We start from the raw sequence: 7,500 nt of genomic DNA, 5'->3' as shown, positions 1-7,500 counted from the left end.
TGTGTATGTATAATGTAAAAAAAATTAGTAAAACGTATAAATAAAAAAAAGAAGATTCATAAACTCTTTTCAGAATAAATAACGAAAGACAATATACAAACATCGAGGGAATGGCTTTCAAAAGAAATAAAAAAAAAATGGAATAACCTTACAACGGAGGGGGAAAATACTATAAGAAACAAAGCAAGCGGTAAGAGTTAAACGAAGAGCAATACTGAAAATAAAAAAAAGGATAAAATGAGAGTGCAGTGTTACCTAAACTAGAGGGAATTAAGGGATACAGATAAAGGGAAACTATGCGATAAAAATAAGTAGAAAATAGCGCAGGAAATAAAAGTTGGAAAAGCCAATGTAACCAAAAAATATATATATGCGCTTGTGACCATAAACACAAAAAAAAACCTGGACTAGGGAAAAAACGAATATACTCTCATACAAAAAACGCAAATGGATAAAGCTGTGCAAGGAAAAATATTGAAGTAAGCATTTAGAAAAAACTATCTGTATTGCAAAAACAATTGCACACAGGACCACACAATATAGAGTAAAGGACTTAAAAAAAATCCTTGGTAACAATTATACAATAGACCCCCAACACATACACACACAGATATATATATATATATATATATATATATATATATATATATATATATATATATATATATATATATATATATATATACATGTATATATATACTAACACACATGCACATATATATATATATATATATATATATATATATATATATATATATATATATATATAGTCATAATCCTTGTATGCAAAATATGTAAAGTACGTGTTTTATACAGTGAGATTAATTATCTTTTCAAGAGTACTACGACTCATAAATTGCAGGGCGCGATAACTGAATTATGTTATAGATGATGTGTGCCAAGTCTCATATGTAACATGTAAGAAAGCCTATTGGTGACAATATCTTTCCATCACAGTGGAAAATTCCACAAAACCTAGCAATTCAGCAAATTGAGAGAGCAACATTCCATTTACTTGCCGAAGGTATGCAGTACCTCTCGAGTGATCATAGGAACAAGGTACATATCTGAAAGTATCGGACTGTGTAAAGTGTATTCACAGACCCTTTTGTAATAAAGTGAAAAACCCCACGTTCCGATGTCTCATTATACGTCGACGTGGGACACACACACAAATACATACATACATACATATACATATATATATATATATATATATATATATATATATATATATATATATATATATATATATATATATATGTATATATATACATCTACATATATATACCTATATATATATATATATATATATATATATATATATATATATATGTATATATATACATATATATATATATATGTGTGTGTGTGTATATATATACATACATATATATATATATATATATATATATATATATATATATTCATCTGTTCTTTCACCTTACAAATTGAATACACGTAATCCTGTAAAATCAACCAAACATACACAATATGATAAACAAACACAAAAACGTAAAACGAAAACGAAATACTCCAAAATTTCCGTAAAACATTATGAGCAAAAACGATTAGATAATTTGAATACGGTTGGCGTTACTCATTTTTACCCTAAACCCTATTCTCTACGCTCTTACTGGAATGTGTTTTTGCTTTTACATTTATTTATTCTCTCTCTCTCTCTCTCTCTCTCTCTCTCTCTCTCTCTCTCTCTCTCTCTCTCTCTCTCTCGTTTTAGCTCGGCGTCCGAATGCAGTCTAAATAGTATGTCCGCATTAAGACAACGTTTTTAGTTCAACAATGGTAATATCATCTTTATGTTATTATAATGTACATTTTATTCAATCTATCAGCATTATTTGTGCCCCGAGTGTTAAGATGAAGCCTCAGCATAGGAAGAGATTCTTTTCAAAAGGGAAATTCCTAAAAGGTGTCCATTTAAAGATCACAACAAATCAAAATGTTTTCTACGCTTTTGTGGTTCAGAATCAGAAGGGAACAAAATTCACTTATTACATCAAATTGCCAGTTTCCGAGACTACTTTAACCTGTCCAACAGGTTAAAGTGAGGTTAATGTTGTCGAAACGGAAATACTATGACAAGTTATATGAATTCGGTGTTTTATAATACGGTCCTATGTATTTAAACAACAAAATAACAATTGGGGATATATAAACACTTTACACACAGATGAGCGAACGTCGACTTGGCCTTAGTAATTGATTATAAAACTTTTAGTATTTAGCAATTAAATTAATAGTTTCATTCCTGTAATGTGTGTGTACGTGTGTGTGTTTTGATCACGCAACGAAAGCGCTCATTCACTCTAATGGATTAACTCTTCATGTTCTTTTTATTTCAATTTCTTTTTCGACTGATAAAACTTCATTGTTTAAGGGCGGAAGTAACCAACGAATAGCCCTCCCCTCCCCCCACCTTTCTCTCTCTCTCTCTCTCTCTCTCTCTCTCTCTCTCTCTCTCTCTCTCTCTCTCTCTCTCTCTCTCGAGGCCAGCACAGTCCAGCAAAACAATGCGACATCATGCATATAATTACTAGCTCCATTACTGCCTCATCATTACGTTAATGGGAAGAAAGGAGAAAGGTAAAACTTCAATTAAAAATAGAGAGAGAGAGAGAGAGAGAGAGAGAGAGAGAGAGAGAGAGAGAGAGAGAAAGAGAGAGAGAGAGAGAGAGACTCCAATGTGGTTATAAATACCAATAATTATTCATCCATCGATTCAAACTTACATCCTTTTCTCTGTTTTTTCCTTTTCTAATAGCATTCTGGGTTGCTATATTTTTTTTTTTTAAATCTATAATACATTATATGTCTTTCATCAACCTACTGTATGGTTTCTCACTTTGTGTGCTAAAGGCCTTTTGGTTTTATACCATAGGAATTTTATCTTATTTCAAACAACAATCATAATAATAAAGCAAGATGCTATAAGTCCAAGGGCTCCAACAGGGAAAAATAGACCTGTGAGGAAAGGAAATAAGGAAATAAATAAATGATGAGAACAAGTTAACAATAAATTATTCTAAAACAGTTACAACGTCAAAACAGATATGTCCTATATAAACTATTAACATCAAAAACAGATATGTCATAAATAAACTATAAAAAGACTCATGTCAGCCTGGTCAACATAAAAACATTTGCTACAACTTTGAACTTTTGAAGTTCTACTGATTTAACTACCCGATTAGGAAGATCACTCCACAACTTGGTAACAGCTGTAATAAAACTTCTAGAATACTGTGTAGTATTAAGCCTTATGATGGAGAAGGCCTGGCTATTAGAATTAACTACCTGCCTAGTATTACGAAAAGGATAGAATTGTCCCTCTGGTTAACTACTCCGCGGAATACGGATTTCTCATCTTTATTCTGAAACAGACGTTTCGGGGAATAAGCCTCAAACAACAAAAACAACGCTGGAGCTAAAGGAATAACTTGAACAAATGGGCTAAGCTAATGACCCGGCAGATACTAAGACGACCCGCTGTATATTATCATCATCATTATTATTATTATTATTACTTGCTAAGCTACAACCCTAGTTGGAAAAGCAAGATGCTATAAGCCCTAGGGCTCCAACAGGGAAAATAGCCCAGAGTGGACAGGAAAAAAGGAAATTTAAATATTCTAATAAAAGTAACAACATTCAAATAAATATTTCCTATATAAACTATAAAAATTATAACAAAACAAGAGGAAGAGAAATAAGATAGAATAGTGTGCCAGAGTGTACCCTCAAGCAAGACAACTAACCCAAGGCAGTGAAAGACCGTTGTATAGAGCACACACGAGACCTGACTGGACTAACAATGACGCAATGTTGCAATGACGCGAGAAAGAGAGAGAGCGAATGACCGAGCCGTCACAAGGGTATGCTGGATCACGGGATGAATGCTAACCTCGAAATTCCTACATCAATTGGAGAAGAACAAGGCTATGATGGAGGAAGAATACTGTCAGCTGATGTTTGTAAGATACAATGTATAAGATTACTTAGGGAAGGTTAGTATAGTTCTAAATCTTATTGCCATTTATTTGTATGTGTATATATATTTCTTTTTATCTTTCTCTCGTGATAGAGAGAATGACGCTTTAGGTTGTCAATAACGGTCACATTTTCATGTGACCACCACTGCAAGCCCTAAATCCAGTAGGAAAACAAATGAAGAAGTATTTATTTCCATTGTGGGATTTGTATTCCCGCACGTTAGTTAGACTCGTATTACTGGTCTGCTTCAGGGCAAGGTACACATACCCATATATATATATATATATATATATATATATATATATATATATATATATATATATATATATATATATATATATATTTATATATATATACATGCATACTGTATATATATATATATATATATATATATATATATATATATATATATATATATATATATATATATAGTGTGTGTATGTATGTATATGCTGGTCGATTAACCTCATTCTTTTTTATTCATCATCCTCCTCGCTCTGATTTTTACATAAAAACACTACAATAAGTAAAAAAATTTTATGCAAAACAAGTTATCACATTTTTATATAACAGCAACGGCAATAACAATGATAATAATCTCACCTCCTCTCTGCACATTCCTTAAGCAATTAATTCCCTTACCTCATCTTAAGTAATAATTGCGTGTAAAACAGTCATAAAAACCTCTATCAATACGCACTCTTCAGTCCATCTAAAATGAAAACACAAAACAATTGTTTTCGAAGTCGTTCGACGAGCGACTTCCCTAAGCACCTCGAGGTCTAACAAGTCTAACCAGCTTAGTCCTAACAACACCAGCCCTCTAATCGCATTATCCGCAGGCTTAAATCTCCCTTGACATGATTAGCATCGGGTCCAATAAAATTCGGCTCAACAACGCTGCCCGGCCATGCTCGACACCCTGGAGACATTTGCAGCTATTTTTAGCGTTCTGCTGTTTGAAGGGGGGCGATTTGTCTGGGGGAATGACTGGGCGCATTTTGTGAGGGGTTGGTGAAGGGGGCATTTTGTTAGGAGATATTAACTTATATTTTGTTAGGGAATATAAATAGATAATTGTTAAGGTGTTTAAAAAGTTATTTTGTCAGGGGATTTTAAAAGATATTTTGTCCAGAGATATTTTTGCCCCTTCACCAACCCCTTACAAAAGATGTATTCATATCACTAACAAAATAATTGTTGAATGTTACCTAACAAGATATCTTTTATAGCATTCATATGACAGCAGATCGATCCCAACCCGGGACCGTGAGTTTAAGCAGTTGACTGGTTCTAACGTTCTGATGAGTATATTCTGATGATACTGGAACTGAAACCAAACACCTTTACCTTAACATTAGTAAGGATCAGTTCTTATCATCAAACTTTCATGATTCAGACTCCTAAAACTTTTAGGGCATCTTCACATTAAGATTCATGTCGGAAATTACCTTGAGTACAAGATATTCCACTTTGTCTTGACGCTGTAAATCATTCAGGAACACTTGTTTAGGGCAAACATTGGTTTGACTACGATCTTGTACCAACCGTGTGTCACACGATCGTACATAAATTATTTTGTATATATTATGCTTGTATCTGCGCTCTTCCCTCGCACTAAAAAAAGAACCTAAATAAACATGTCTCCGTGTTTCCTCTGTAACATTGTCTGTCTGGTGAACATGAAAATTCCTGTTGCCTTGGGCTTTTGTATATAAAGGAGAGTGTTCTTTAATAAAGTTACTCAGTCGATTGCTTCCTGCCTTTGAGTCACAACCTTTCTCTCGGCCCGTCACAACCTACAGAAAACCTATTCTTTAGGTCTTGGGTTCGACTGTCCAAGCAGATATCTGTAGCCGGACAGCGTAAGGGTTGTGGTGGCCGATGCGGTACCGTCCCTGAAAGGTAAACGCAAGACTGGGGTTCAAGTCCCGCTCAAACTCGTTACTTTCTTTGGTCGCTGCAACCTCACCATCCTTGTGAGCTAAGGAGGAGGGGGGGGGGTTTGAGGGAGCCTATAGGTCTATCTGCTGAGTTATAAAACTGCCCCAGGGAAATATGCAAAACAAACTCAAACAATGTATGTGTGAATACAAACATACAGCATGTAAAACGAGAGAGAGAGAGAGAGAGAGAGAGAGAGAGAGAGAGAGAGAGAGAGAGAGAGAGACTGTGGGATGTTTTTCTTCCCCTGATAACTTTTCCTCTTTAGTTCCAGGGAATTGCATGCCACTCTCAATCACACTCGATCTAAAACGAGAAGAAGAAACGCACACGCAACACATCCCCAAAGAGAGAGAGAGAGAGAGAGAGAGAGAGAGAGAGAGAGAGAGAGAGAGAGAGAGAGAGAGAGAGAGAGAGAGAGAGAGAGAGGTCAATCCCTAAAATGGAGAAGTAAAGGCAAGACTTTTTTCCCTCTCTCTCCTTTGATGTAAAGTTTCCTAGCAAAGAAAAAAACGCGATGGCGAAGTGGTCTGACTTTTCTCTGGGAGTAAACAACATCAACTTCAAAAGAAATTAATGAAAATGAAATCGGGTGAGGTGCAACGAGAAAAGGTTCCTGTCGATTGCCGGAAATGAGAATCCGAAGCGAACATTTCAAGAGCTCAAAAGAAATGGAAGGAATACGAAAAAAAAAAAAAAAAAAAAAAAAAAAAAAAAAAAAAAAAAAAAAAAGTTTTCCTCGGATGTGTGTTCGATGAACATCCAATATAATTAAAGACTATAAGAATTTGGAATCACTAGTTTGGAAATGTCGAATGTGAAATCATAACACGATTTTTGTGACGAATACTTTTGGAAGGACATAAGAGGATGTTTACAAAATACGGCAAAACATAGGTTTTTGAGGAAATATTTACACGCAAGACATAGGTTTTTGAGGAAATATTTATACGCAAAACATAGTTTTTTGAGGAAATATTTATACGCAAGACATAGGTTTTTGAGGAAATATTTATACGCAAAACAGGTTTTTTAGGAAATATTTACACGCAAAACATAGGTTTTTGAGGAAATATTTACACGCAAAACATAGGTTTTTTAGGAAATATTTATACGCAAAACTTTAGTTTTTGAGGGAATAATTACAAACTCGGGTAAAGAACTGGTGAATAAACATCTAATCAATAAAATTGTTCAAAAAGACTAGTAATTCTTTTTAACGAACACAAAAATAAATACTTCAAAATACTGGTAAAATGCTTACTAAAACCGGTGGAAATTTCAATAAATACCAGAAAATTAATCTTTGAAAATGGGTAATAATATAAAGCACATATAAAAACATATAAAATCGAGCTGTTAATGAAACCAACAGATTATGAATAGGAAAAAAAAATAGATTATACAATGGATATTTAAATTTCAGAAATTAATTGAAATGGACATCTGAAAAACGTTTTCAAACAGGGCAGATTAAAAGAAACCTACTGTAGATTTTATCCAAATTACCGCTTTTAGTATGATGGAAATTCCAGTTGCCTAGTA

At 33.8% G+C, this 7,500-nt stretch overlaps 1 protein-coding gene across 1 annotated transcript in view; it reads left to right on the top strand.

The window, feature by feature from the left end:
* Positions 1 to 7,500, top strand: part of LOC137616009 (bromodomain-containing protein DDB_G0278469-like) — a 176,342-nt gene that overhangs the window by 153,225 nt on the left and 15,617 nt on the right. The window lies entirely within an intron of this gene.

This window comes from Palaemon carinicauda, chromosome 2 (assembly GCF_036898095.1).
Source record: "Palaemon carinicauda isolate YSFRI2023 chromosome 2, ASM3689809v2, whole genome shotgun sequence".
Classification (NCBI taxonomy): domain Eukaryota; kingdom Metazoa; phylum Arthropoda; class Malacostraca; order Decapoda; family Palaemonidae; genus Palaemon; species Palaemon carinicauda.
The sequence above is the reverse complement of the archived record's forward strand: the minus strand, read 5'-3'. Positions and strand labels throughout refer to the sequence as shown.